This window comes from Salvia splendens, chromosome 8 (genome assembly GCF_004379255.2).
Source record: "Salvia splendens isolate huo1 chromosome 8, SspV2, whole genome shotgun sequence".
NCBI lineage: Eukaryota > Viridiplantae > Streptophyta > Magnoliopsida > Lamiales > Lamiaceae > Salvia > Salvia splendens.
Window position 1 is genome coordinate 12,205,274 of NC_056039.1, and position 14,526 is coordinate 12,219,799.

Genomic DNA, 14,526 nt, shown 5'->3' on the forward strand with positions numbered 1-14,526 from the left:
AAGGTGGAGAAAAACATACTCTAATTCATATTAATTGTCCATAATTCAGCTCCTCCAAATATAACTACTGCACCAATTACACTAATAATTTATTTATTTTTTATGGTTTTAAATTGCTAAATATATTGATATCGGCATGATGTAATCTTGCTCGTCCAAATTTTAATCAACTGAAACACTTTTTTATCTTTACTAACACTAAAGGGTGGTTTGCATATAAAGTACTCATATTTTAGATATACGAAATACTTCAGATATTGTTTGAGGGTATTGAATTATTGATATTACTATATTACACGTACAATATGCGGTGGTACTTAAATATTCCCCCGTCCCACAAAAGATGTCACACTTGTGGGACGTCACGAGATTTTAGGAGGTTTTGTTTTGTGTGGTAGGTGAAAAGAGAAAATATAATATTTACTAATATATTATTGTGAGAGAGAACTTTTACTGAAAATGAAAATGTGACATCTTTGGTGAGACAAACCAAAAAAGAAAGTGAGACACTTTTAAGAGACGGAGGAGTATCAAACAATCAACTCTTTGAGTTTTTATTATGGGCTTTGGTTATAAATCGGTTGGCGTCATGAATATATTTTCAATTCTTCCGTTCCTTAGCAAATTTTGGAATGATACATATTTTATTATTGTAATTTATACAATCGTAGAAGAGACAACAAGAGAAATTGTAGAGAAAGTAATAGATTGTGAGTCCATATTATTGGTAGCTATTGTTTATTTATATAGAGGGTGTTTGGTTTGCAAGATTGTATCCGAAATTAAATTTATAGTGTGTTTGGTTCATGAGATTCAATCCCACGAATCAATCCTAGATGAATAATCATGGAATAATTAGTTATAGCTAACCTCATATGAATAAAATAATCTCACAATTCAATCGTAAATTATATCTTAGTATTATTTTATCTTGGAAACCGAATATCACCTTAATGGATTAATTAAAATGATAAGTAGTAGTAGGGTATAGGAGTATTATGTATGAGTAAATGTTATTAAAAAAATTAAATTAGAAATATATAACTGATAAGGCTAATTTCATGCATCGGTCTAGGGGTTCATTTCATGAAATTACTGGGTCTAACGCATTGAATTAAGTCAGGTATGTGAAGTTTTTCGCCAGATCCAGGAAAAGAAGATGACGCTTGCATGGTCCTAGGAAACTGGCGAAAGGGTGAACAATTGGAAGAAAATTGCTAGACGGAGGAAGCCTCGGAGTTGAAGGGTAGAATAGGGATTTCTACGAAAACTCTAGAAGGCTATGTCCGCATCTATAAAAGGGAGAATCATGCAGGCTGGAGGGACCCTCTCGGTGGAGGCCTCATTAACAGCCCCTTGCTCGATTCACCTTTCCACACACTTGACTCCAAATTTGCGAGAGATTCCAGTTAGCACTTGGCTGGGGTTCACGTTTTAGCTTTCCGAGAGTGGTTCGAGGGTTGTAACACCGTCCTAGTTCAAGGGCGAAGAAACAATTTACACTTCCGTTGCTATTTACACTGATTCCGCCGAGCTTCGCTGTTCGAAGCTCGGTTTTCTTTTGTTAACCAATATTTCCTGTTTTATTCCAGATTTTACTTTCGCTGATATCTATTGTGTTCATTTCTGGTTTGCTGGCTGAGTGCGCTTGATGTCGAGTTGGATTGTCGGAGTTGTTTATTTTCTTTGCAGTTGGTTTCTGATTATTTGCTGATATTTTTCGTTTGGATCTGAAGAATGGTTCTGTTTTTGGATGAATCGGAGGTTGGGTTTTGCTGGAGTTTGTGATTTGTTTGCAGATTGTTCTTGATTAATTGAATCTCAACCCCTTTGAGTGGCAGCAGCCGTTTGTTTCCATAGTCTCTTAGCACTACCCTGCGAATCCATCTCTGTGGGATCGACCCCACTTCCCTATACTAATTCATAGTATTCGGGTTGAGGGATTTATTTTTGAAGGGGAGTCGAGTGTGTCCAACGACAAAAACACTGAAGTTCTCTTGAGTTCCTGGACCCAGTGATCCAGTGGATTTAAGGAGCGTTGCGTCTGGACCGAGCCTTGCATTAATTCTCAAATGTGCACACTTGCTTACTCCTGAGTCTAGTCATTCGACATTAGAGTCGAGAGGCAGGCCCAACAACACAGATTCGGAACTTCAAATGGCGCCGTTGCTGGGGATGGATGGCGTGCTTAGTGTTAGTGTTCAGAGTCTGTGGTGTAAATAGTTTTGATTTGTTTTCTCTCTTTTGTTTGCAGTTTATGAGCAGAGGCTCAAGGTCTACCTACTGGAGCAACTCATCTGGGTGGAAACACGGTCAGTTTGATTGGCAAGTTAAGGATACAGTCTCTACTGTGACCACCAGATCAGGGTTCACTACGGGAGGCCCGTTTCTGAGTGGATTTACTAGCGACGAATCTTGGACGTCATCAGGACGCGAAGATCCAGAATCACCACCCGAATCAGAAACAGAGTCAGAAACAGGGGAAGAAGAGGAAGTAGTCATGGCACAGGTGGTAGACCCAGATCCAGAAATCGGCTCTCTCACTGCCCATTTAGATGGAGAACCAGCTCAAGCTATAGTGATGAATCCACGCCAGAGGACTATCGAGATGAAGACAAACGTACTCGGCATCTTGCCGACGTTCTCTGGGCGTAGAAATGAGTGCCCGTATGAGTTCTTAAATGAATTCAGTAAGTTATGTGGTATTCAGAAGAGGCCGAATTATGCAACAGAGGAGGATTATCGCCTACGAGCGATTCCGTTTACCTTGAAGGGGGAAGCTAATACGTGGCTATTGAGGTTGCCTCCGGATTCTATCCGCACGTGGAGGGACTTCAAGTTAGAATTCTTAGATTATTTCTTCCCATCCAACAAGGCGAATGCACTTAAGAAAGAAATACTAGAGTGTAAGCAAGATTACGATGAATCGTTGAGTCAGTATTGGTCGAGATTTAAGGGGTTGTTGGATGCATGCCCGAATCACCGAATGATAGAGGCAGAGACCTACTCTCTGTTTTACGAAGGAGCAACTCCCGAGTCAAATGACTTAATGAACTCCTCGAGTGGGGGAAATTTCACAAGAAAAAAAGGAAGTGAGGCAAGAGAGATCCTAGGGAAGTTGATTGACGCTAAGAAGGCGTACGATAACCCTAGGAATGCAGTGAAAAGAGGATCGGTGCATGCTGTGAGAGAACAAGAAGATGACAAAGTCGAAGCAAGGATTGATAGGCTCGAGAAGGCTCTTTTGAACGCGATTGAAAAGACGATTCCACTGGCTTCACAAGGGAAGGAGAAATCTCCTGGTCCAGGAGATAATCAAATGCAACAATATTACGGGACCCAGGAAGGAGATTATCAGGCCCAGGTCAATGCAATGGGAAGTTGGAATCCCGATGGGAGCTGGAATCCAGGGAGACAGAGAGATGCGCCTTGGAGAAACCATCCAAATTTCAGATGGACTGACAATGAACAGAATCAGCTGGCACCACAACAAAGTCAGCAGTTTGCACCTCAGCCCGAAAGACAAGGTAACTGGTCAGGAAGGAATCAAGAAGGGCAGGGCAACTGGATCAATCGTAACCAAGGAGACCACCCAAACTGGGGAAACAGAAATCAGAGCAATCAGGGGAACTCTTATGTACCACCACACCAAAGGAATTTTCAGAACAATTACCAGGGCCAAGGAAATCAATACAATAACTCTTCAGGCGGTCAAGGAAACGCTCGTCAGAATCAAGTGAGTGGACCAACTCTGAGTATAGGGCCAGGGCCCAGTCAGCCCCCGAAACCACCAAAAAGTATCGATGATATGGTGCACGACCTCGTCAGTTCTCAGCAACATATGCAAAACAACCTGCAATCGAACAATGAAGTAGTGCACAAGCTTCAAGACGCTCAGCAAGAACAGAAAGCAGCCATGGATATGCTGGCTAAGCAATTGTCCCAAATAGCCACTTCTTTGAGTGACATGCGGGGAAACGAAGGAAAAATTCCAGCCTCAGTAAGGCCACCTGATAGAGCTAATATAATTCAGATTACCTTGAGATCCGGGAAAGGATATGAGGGACCGGTGGTGAGAACAAAGGAGGGGACAGATCCTAAGGAAGGCAAGAAGAAAGAGGATACAACTCCCAGACCCAGACACTTGGAGGGAGGAAGTCCCTTGGTCAAGGATGATCTTGAGGAAAAAGATTTGGAGAAACAATTGCCTAGGCCGACCGAACCATTCTTCCTCAACCCAGAGCCGGAGTTGGAAGATGAGGCAGTGGGAAAAGAAACTGGAGAGTTATCAGCAGAAAGTTCTACCGGAGCAGGGAAGCGACTGAAACCTTTTCCAAGTCGGGGGGAAGCCAAGAAACAGAAGGAAGAACCGGTAGACTTCATGGACATTTTTGGGAAGTTGGAAATCAATCTGCCATTTTTACAGGCCCTGAAGATGCCAGTCTTTAGCAAGTTCATCAAGGAATTTATAGCTGGGAAGGCTAGGCCCAGTGGGAAAATTCTGATAGGCGAGAATGTCTCCGCAGTAATTCAGAAGAGGAAGATGCCTTCAAAATGCAATGACCCAGGTATGTTCACCATACCCATCTCTATTGGTGACGTGAAAATCGAGCATGCTATGTGTGATTTAGGTGCGTCGATAAACGTGTTACCACTTTCCATATACAAGAAGTTAGTTGGGGTAGGCATGGTAGATACGAAAGTTGTGATTCAATTGGCGGATAGGTCATGCATCTGTCCTGAAGGGGTGCTTGAGAATGTGATAGTCAGGGTACATGACTTCTTGTACCCTGCTGATTTCCATGTGATTAAGATGAGTGATAATGAGTCTGCTGAGTCAGGCGGAGTACTTTTAGGGAGACCTTTCCTACGTACCGCTAAAACTATCATTGATGTTTTTGATGGAACAATTTGCCTTGATTATAATGGGGAGAAATATACATTCAGTATAGATGAGGCAATGAAGAAACCTCTTGACGTTGAAAACCTGCATGTTATAGATGTTATTAACCCCTTGGTCCAGGAATACCTTGAGACGGAATTAATGCAGGAACAGGTTGAGAACTCCGAGATGAGTCATGCCATTGATAGAGAGGTAGCCAGTTGGTGTCAAGCAATGAACACAAGTGAGTTATCTGATGAGAAGTTAGCTGAAACAATTCTGGAATTCTGTGCAAATCCGGAACTAGTTAGGTCAAGAAAGACACCGTATGTGGCGAGTGTGGAAGGTTCTGCTGGGTCGAGGAAGGGAATGACTACGGAAGAAAAAGAGAAAAATCCCTTGCCCCAGGAAAAAGATGTTCCCAAGAAAGAGCTGAAAACACTTCCACCAGGCCTAAAGTATGCTTATATAGAGGAGAACGAAACTTTCCCTGTTATTATCAACAGCAGCTTGACCGAAGGACAAGAAGAGGAACTGCTGAAGGTAATCCGAAGAAACAAGAAGGCTATTGGGTGGACACTCTCTGACCTGGTAGGAATTAGTCCATATTTGTGCATGCATCACATCCGTTTGGAGGAAGGAGCAAAAGCCTGCAGAGATCCTCAACGCAAATTGAATCCTAACATGAGGGAGGAAGTGCTGAAGGAAGTATTGAAACTACTCTCCCTAGGAATCATTTATTCCATACCAGACAGTGAATGGGTGAGTCCAGTCCATATGGTGCCTAAGAAGTCAGGAATACAGGTGGTCAAGAACGACAAGAATGAATTGGTGCCCACCAGACTAGTCACTGGGTGGAGGATGTGCATCGATTATAGGAAGTTAAATGAAGCGACCAAGAAAGACCATTTCCCTCTACCTTTCATTGACCAGATGCTGGAAAGGCTGGCGGGCAAGCAATATTTCTGTTTCCTAGACGGGTATAGTGGGTATTTTCAAATCTATGTGGATCCCGAGGACCAGGAGAAGACAACTTTCACGTGTCCTTTCGGCACGTATGCTTACAGGAGAATGCCGTTTGGCCTGTGCAATGCGCCAGGCACTTTTCAGCGGTGTATGATGAGTATCTTCTTGGATCTTTTGGAGGACTGCATCGAGATTTTTATGGACGACTTCACTGTGTACGGGAATTCATTTGACTCATGTTTGGCTAGCTTGGATAGAGTATTGAGAAGGTGCCAGGAAAAACATTTGGTTTTGAACTTCGAGAAATGCCACTTTATGGTCCCTGAGGGAATTTTCCTAGGGCACGTAGTCTCGGAAAAAGGTATACAGGTAGACCAGGCAAAGATTGAGGTGATATCAAAACTGCCTTACCCAACGAACCAGAAGGAGGTAAGAGGATTCCTAGGGCACGCAGGATTTTATAGAAGATTCATAAAGGATTTTGCGAAGATTGCTCAGCCACTCACTCATTTGCTGCACAATGATGTTGAGTTTGTTTTCAATGAGGAGTGCATAAAGGCTTTTCAACTACTGAAAGATAGACTAGTATCGGCTCCCATTATCCGAGCACCCGATTGGAGTTTGCCATTTGAAATAATGTGCGACGCGAGTGACTATGCAGTAGGGGCGGTGCTAGGTCAAAGAGTTGACGAAAAAAGTTACGTAATTTTCTATGCATCAAAAACGCTCAACCAGGCCCAGAAAAACTATGACACCACGGAGAAGGAAATGTTGGCAGTCGTGTACTCTTTTGAAAAATTCCGACCATATTTGCTTGGGTCGAGGGTGATAGTCTTCACTGATCACGCTGCAATAAAGTACCTGCTGGCGAAGAAAGAATCCAAGCCGAGATTAATCCGTTGGGTGTTGCTTTTGCAAGAATTCGATTGGGAAGTTAGAGATAAAAAGGGAACTGAAAATAAAGTAGCCGATCATCTGAGCAGGATATTTCAAGGGGAGACCGAGGAAGCAATACCGGACGCATTCCCTGAGGAACATTTGTACTACGTGAAAAAAATTCGTCGACCTATCAGCTGGGAGGAGGTTATGGAGTTAACAGGTCCAGGGGATGCCGAAAAAGGGAAATACCATCAAAACACTGAGCCATGGTTCGCAGATCTGGCGAATTACTTAGTCACTGGAGAAGTGCCCAGTTCGCAAGTAATCTCCCGGGCCCAGAAGATGAAATTGAAGAGCGAGGCCAAGTACTATTTCTGAGATGACCCGTATTTGTGGCGAATGGGAGCCGACCAAGTAATCCGGAGGTGTATCCCAGAGTGGGAACAGAGGGATGTGCTGAATCATTGCCATGCCCTAGCTTGTGGAGGTCACTTTGGATCTAGGAAGACCGCAAGGAAGGTGTTAGACAGTGGTTTTTACTGGCATACATTGCATAGGGATGCGTTCGAGTTTTGTCAGAATTGTGAGAGGTGTCAACAGACCGGGGGAATATCCAGGAGGGATGAGATGCCGCAAGTTCCAGTGATTGTGTGTGAGATCTTCGATGTTTGGGGGATGGACTTCATGGGTCCATTTCCGTCTTCATATAGGAACACTTACATACTTGTGGCAGTGAATTATGTGTCAAAGTGGATAGAGGCAAAAGCAACCACCTCGTGTGAAGCTAAGGAGGTAGCAAAGTTTCTTAGAGCTAACATTTTCAACAGGTACGGAGTGCCCAGAGCTATAATATCTGACAATGGGACGCACTTCCGCAACCGGACTATTGAAGCTCTGATGAGAAAATGTGGTGTCCACCACAGACTGTCTACACCTTATCATCCGCAATCCAACGGCCAGGCGGAAATATCCAACAGAGAAATAAAAGCGATACTGGAAAAGACGGTTAATCCGTCCAGGAAAGACTGGAGTAAGAGGCTTGGAGACGCACTATGGGCTTACCGGACGGCATACAAGACGCCTATTGGGATGTCACCATATAGGCTTGTGTTCGGCAAAATGTGTCACTTGCCCGTGGGAGTAGAACACCGAGCATATTGGGCGGTCAAGGAGATAAACATGAGACCCGACTCCTGCGAGGAAGAGAGGAAATTGCAGCTGCAGGAGTTGGAGGAGCTAAGGCTGGAGTCATATGAATCGGCGATGTGGTACAAAGAGAAAACGAGACTCTGGCATGACAAGAACCTCCGGGTCAAGGAATTGCAAGTCGGGCAGAAGGTTCTTCTGTTCCAATCTCGGCTCAAGCTAATGCCTGGTAAGTTAAAGTCCAAATGGATTGGGCCATACACTGTTGTGAGTCTGCGTGCAAATGGAGCTGTAGAAATCCAGGGAAGTTCTTCAAATTCTACTCATTTTCTTGTTAACGGTCATAGGGTAAAGGTATTTAGGGATAGCTCGGAGATGTGTGTAGTGGACGAAATGCCACTACGCGCACTCCATGATATCGCCTAATAGATCTGGGAAGTGAGTGTTCTTAGAAATTTCCTAGGTCCAGCATCCAAGAAGTTTTAGCATGACCTGACCTAGGGAATCTTGAGAACACTTGAACATAAATTGTAAATATTCAATCGCCTTCTTTAAATCAAGAAAAACCCAAACAAATCAGAAAAAAAATAATCTTCCAAAAATATTTTCGAAATACCATACTCCTTAAAGAATGTTTTTGATATTGTCATACCCTAGACCCGGGGAGTCTGGCGTTTCAATTTTTAGTTTAATGTTTTTTCTCTAAGTGTGTTTTTGCAGGAGGAATTCACAAGGGTAAGGAGTTGTTGAGTAAAAATTTTGGAGGGAGTTGGTACCGGTTCGAATTTCAAAAGGCACTTTATGGGGAGGCGTACGGTCGCAAGCGTCATCACCTGCAACCGCCTGCCAAAACGTCCTCTCTCATACCTACACTAAAATCGTTTTGCCTTTTTTATTTCTCGTTACCTATTCTCTCTCCAATATTCACAAACAAAAAAATCCCCAATTTCCTCTCCCCTTTTACTCTATCTAACCCTGATTTGCTAATTCCGCCCCAAATTCTTTACAAAAAATTCCCCAAAACAACATCCATGGAAAACAAACAAGGAACCGGAAGCATCTCAGGGTCCGCCGACTCTGGGGCGGCGGCGTTTATGGCCGAGCTATTCCAGAAATTTGGGGGTGCGGAGAAGGCGATGGAGGCATTCGCCATGTTTGCAACCGCAATGGGTAAATCCGTACAAGCTGCTCCGTCTTCTAGTGTACCACAACAGGAGACCGTCTCAGAACCCGTCGCCGAACCTGAAACCGTTCAAGAAGCCTTCGCCATTCCGGAACCCACTGCCGTACCAGAGCAGACAGTCGCTCCGGAGACCACCACACAACCGGAGGACATTCAAGAATCCACGACCCCTAGCCCGGAACCAGCCACCGCAGGGAATCGTGAAGACGACTCAGATTTGGTCACAGGGTTGGAATTGTTGGCTATGTGCGAACCAAGGTTAGACTCTGCAACTGAGGGGGAAACCCCTGTTTTGGAAGAATCTGTGGGGGGGGGGAAGCCCCTATAGTTGGTGAAGGTGGGGGCGACGAGGCCCTAAATTCTGAACAAAATGTGGAGGGGGATACCCCTGAGAAACCGGTAGGTGCTGAGGCCCACGTCGGAGAAGGATTTGAGGGGGTAGAGACCCCTGTTTACATCTCGGGGGCAACCCCATTGTTGTCGAAGGAGGGAGAAGCCCTCGATTCTGAATTTAGCCAGGAACCCGCTGACGCCGGGGTGAAGTTGATTGTGGATCTGACCGAGATCCCAGAGGAGACCGACTCGCCGGTCAACCCCAGAGATGCTAGGAGGCGGGCTCGCCGGAGCTTCATTGATGAGATTGATGAAACTGTGGAGCCGACAGAGGAAGAATTGCTGGGTCCCGAGACCGCAGCTTCTGAACAGGTGAACTCTCCCAGCCCTGGCAGGGGGGAGAGTGATAAGGAGAAACGTCGCCAAGCGACTGAGAAGAAAAGGAAGGGGAAACAAATTGCTCCTTCCTCGACCAAGAAGGTGAGAGGGAACTCTACGGAATCCACACTTCCGCCGGCAGCTAAGGTGCCATATGCCGCAGAAACCGAGAGCTCTTCTGAGTCCAGCAACTCGGAAGAGGAACAAGAAGAGGAATTCAACTTTGAGCCAACCGAAGTGTGGATAACAAACAGCTTGCTAGATGAAATGAGGACGTTCGACGACCCAAAGCGCTCGGCCATTTATAAGGAGAAGAGTACTGAGGGGAAGGTCGCTAAGTCCGGAAAGATGTATAGCTCATCGGAGCTCAAAACGATTGCTTGCAACGATGAATTCCGGACTTATATCGACGCAATAGGCTTCAATTGGATGCTCAAGCACAGTACTACCGAGGTTCCGATTGACCTGGCCCGCGAATTCTTTTCCACCTTCCGATTTAAATCCACTACCGATTTGGATGCCGACTCCATTCATTTCAGACTTTTCAGTGAGGAACATACGATGAGCATCCGGGAATGGACCTTGCGGCTGGGTTTGCAGACGCGAACGGAGGACGATGAAGGCCTGTGGAGCGAGAGGATGATTGGTCCCCCGAAAATGACGCCGGGATTCAAAGCGCAAAGCGCATGGGAGTTCTTGACTCACCCGAGGGTGGGTCAGTTTAAAACAAGCTTTTCGAAGGCACACCACATCGAAAATAGGGTCCTGAGGTTTGCCCAGACTTTTATTAGTTACATTTTAATGGGCACAGCCAACAACGCTCTGACTACCGCCGATCTCTACTTCATATGGTGCATGGCTACGGGGGTAAGAGTTCACTTGGGCTACTGGATAGCCCAAGCCTGCCATCAAGTGACTGCAAATCCTTTCCGGTACCTATACACGTGCCACTTGCTCGGAGCTTATCTGCAGAGGAATGTGATCATGAAGATCCATAAGGCATGCCGAGAGGTAAAGATGTGTTTGCCCCCTGAGGTTTTTAACATGGATTATTTTTTCAATAAAGGGTTGCTGATCGCACGCGGAAGGGAGGTTTGCTTTTACGAGGTTGGGCAGTCAGAGACTCAGGTGAAACAGGAATCCGATGTGGTGGAAGTGAAGAATACTACTGGCTTGGAAGCAGGAGCCAGGATGGAAGTAGAGGAAGTGCGAAAGGAGGTTGGTTGGATGAGGTCAGAAATGAAGATGGTTCGGACTGAAATTGTGTCCCTGCGGGGTAAAGGGAAGGATAGTAGTGAGGCTGAGAAAGTGAGGAAGGAAGTCGCCGGAGTACGAACGGAGATGGAAGAAATAAGAGTAGAAGTTCGGAAGGTTAGGGAGGAAATGGTGGCCCTCAAGGGGCGCATATCTGATCTTGTGGCGACATCGACCAGATGTACTGAAAAGATGACGGAAGGTGTTGAGTTGATGATGGCAATGACAAAGTGACTTAGAGCATGGTTCCCAGAGACACCGAAGGAACTTCCGAAGCCTAGCGGCGTTTCTACAACGCCAGGTCAAGGAAGTCTGACTGCGCAGAAGCCACCGCATGCCCCGAGACCCCAGACTACTCCATCTCCCTCTCGGCCCGTGATATTGAAGACAGCCGTACCCCGCCCGACAGAAGAACGACAAGAGAAGCCGGAGTTGCCAGCCAGAAAGAAAGCTAAGGTGACCCACCAGACAGCCCGATGCCCGGTCTAAGTGTGAGAAGTTTTGCTCTGTGTTTGTATTTGTTGTTGTTTGCTTTATCAGTCTGCTGTTAGTACTTCTCTTTTCCCCCCTTCACTACGATGGCTTGGGGACAAGCTTGAGTGAAGCGGGAGGGGGGGGGGGAGTAAGTATCGTTTTTGTGTCTTAGGATGTGTGCTTCGCATGAGCTAGCTAGATAATAAGGCAAGATCCCCTTAGTAAAAGTGATTGAAGAGAGAAAGCAGATCAACTTTGACACTTTCTTCCTTAATAAGCCGAATGCGATCTGAATGAAGTTAGGACGATGGAAAACGCCTTAGATAACCTAGCTGTACAGCCCTACTATAAAGAGAGTTATAAGCCTAAACACTTTTAGAGCTAACACGAAACAATGGGCTATCACTTGATGCTTAGGGAGTAGAGTATGAAGGAGAAAAAATGGGTTAAGGAGGAATAAGTTGGACGAAGTCCAGGAAAAAAAGAAGGAGGAATAAGCTGGACGAAGTCCAGGGGAAAAAAAAGAAGGAGGAATAAGCTGGACGAAGTCCAGGGGAAAGGGGTTGTAAAAAAAAAAAAAAAATATCGTAGCCTGCCCAGGGAAATTCATAGGAAAGGAGGAAGAATAGGGAGAAAACTCTCATAACCCTACGCATCAGTGGTATAACTCTAACGTTGGAGCGTTTTTTATCCTAACATCCCTGGTGAGGAATGAGTGATCGAGCGAACCTAACAGATGGGAAATCAATAGGCTATCTTGACTAACTGACAGACCGTTTAGGCAGACGAAGGAAGGGGGAAGATTTGAAGACTGTAATCGATCAGATTGAACTTAAACTTGTGGGGATAGTAGCTTAAAAATTCGAAACTAGTTCATGCTTGTTTGTTTTGTTGTGTTTCTGTTCTTTGTGTTATTTTCTTTTCTAAGTCCGTAGTTGCTTAGGTCTAGGAGTTTGTTTTGTTTTCTTTTTAAAGTTTTACTTGGTAACCATGCATTGAAATTCGCCTTATTCCTATTTTCTTGTCTTTCATACTTGAGGACAAGCATGGTTTAAGTGTGAGCAGTTTGATAAGGCTAATTTCATGCATCGGTCTAGGGGTTCATTTCATGAAATTACTGGGTCTAACGCATTGAATTAAGTCAGGTATGTGAAGTTTTTCGCCAGATCCAGGAAAAGAAGAGGACGCTTGCATGGTCCTAGGAAACTGGCGAAAGGGTGAACAATTGGAAGAAAATTGCTAGACGAAGGAAGCCTCGGAGTTGAAGGGTAGAATAGGGATTTCTACGAAAACTCTAGAAGGCTATGTCCGCATCTATAAAAGGGAGAAGCATGCAGGCTGGAGGGACCCTCTCGGTGGAGGCCTCATTAACAGCCCCTTGCTCGATTCACCTTTCCACACACTTGACTCCAAATTTGCGAGAGATTCCAGTTAGCACTTGGCTGGGGTTCACGTTTTAGCTTTCCGAGAGTGGTTCGAGGGTTGTAACACCGTCCTAGTTCAAGGGAGAAGAAACAATTTACACTTTCGTTGCTATTTACACTGATTCCGCCGAGCTTCGCTGTTCGAAGCTCGGTTTTCTTTTGTTAACCAATATTTCCTGTTTTATTCCAGATTTTACTTTCGCTGATATCTATTGTGTTCATTTCTGGTTTGCTGGCTGAGTGCGCTTGATGTCGAGTTGGATTGTCGGAGTTGTTTATTTTCTTTGCAGTTGGTTTCTGATTATTTGCTGATATTTTTCGTTTGGATCTGAAGAATGGTTCTGTTTTTGGATGAATCGGAGGTTGGGTTTTGCTGGAGTTTGTGATTTGTTTGCAGATTGTTCTTGATTAATTGAATTTGGCGGTGATCGGAGCAGATCTGTTAGAATCGGAGTTATGGAGTTGATTTGGTTGATTGTTGAGTTTGGATTGCTTGGATCCGGAGTGGATTAAGCGTCCGACGTGATTCTGAGCAGGAGTGTTTAAATTTCATGCCTAGCTTACGTGTTTTCATTTCATTCCGCCTAGTTTACGTAGATCTGGTTTATTTCCGATTCGTAGCAAGTTTCCGGCATCCAAATATCTATATTCTGTTCGAATCTGGAAGTATGCTCTGTTTTCTGCATTTGCGTTTCTGAATCTGTTAGGAACTTTGCATGCGAAGCTAGCTGGAGCTGATCTGTTATCTGCAGCTTTTTACCGTACTTGCTATATTTGGAATAATGTTCCCCGCTATTTTATTCTTTCTGCCTAGTCTCAATCAGTTAGTTATTTACTCAGTCAAGGAAGTGATCGTGTCTTTCGGATTTGATGTCTGATTCCAGTAAGTTTTCTGTGTCCTAGGTCTAGCGTTTACATTTCTTGCCTAGATCTAGTGGTAGTTGAAATCTCAACCCCTTTGCGTGGCAGCAGCCGTTTGTTTCCATAGTCTCTTAGCACTACCCTGCGAATCCATCTCTGTGGGATCGACCCCACTTCCCTATACTAATTCATAGTATTCGGGTTGAGGGATTTATTTTTGAAGGGGAGTCGAGTGTGTCCAACGACAAAAACACTGTAGTTCTCTTGAGTTCCTGGACCCAGTGATCCAGTGGATTTAAGGAGCGTTGTGTCTGGACCGAGCCTTGCATTAATTCTCAAATGTGCACACTTGCTTACTCCTGAGTCTAGTCATTCGACATTAGAGTCGAGAGGCAGGCCCAACAACACAGATTTGGAACTTCAATAATAACGAACCAAAATAAAAGTAGTAATTGTTATTTTTAAGAAACGTTGAGAATACTACAAGTGAATATAACACACCAAACATATTAGAGTATCAAACATATCATTATTTCGAGCATGCCAAACGTTTTCACAAAAGAATGAGAAGTTTGGATAGCATGAAAGGGCAAAAATTCCATCTTTTCCTTTGAAAACACATAAAGAAGGCAACTTATATGACGTTACCTAAAAATAACTCTACATAACTGCCAAACTACATTTTGAGTTTAATAATGAAGAGACTGATAAAACATAGACACACTCAATATTAATCAATCTAATTA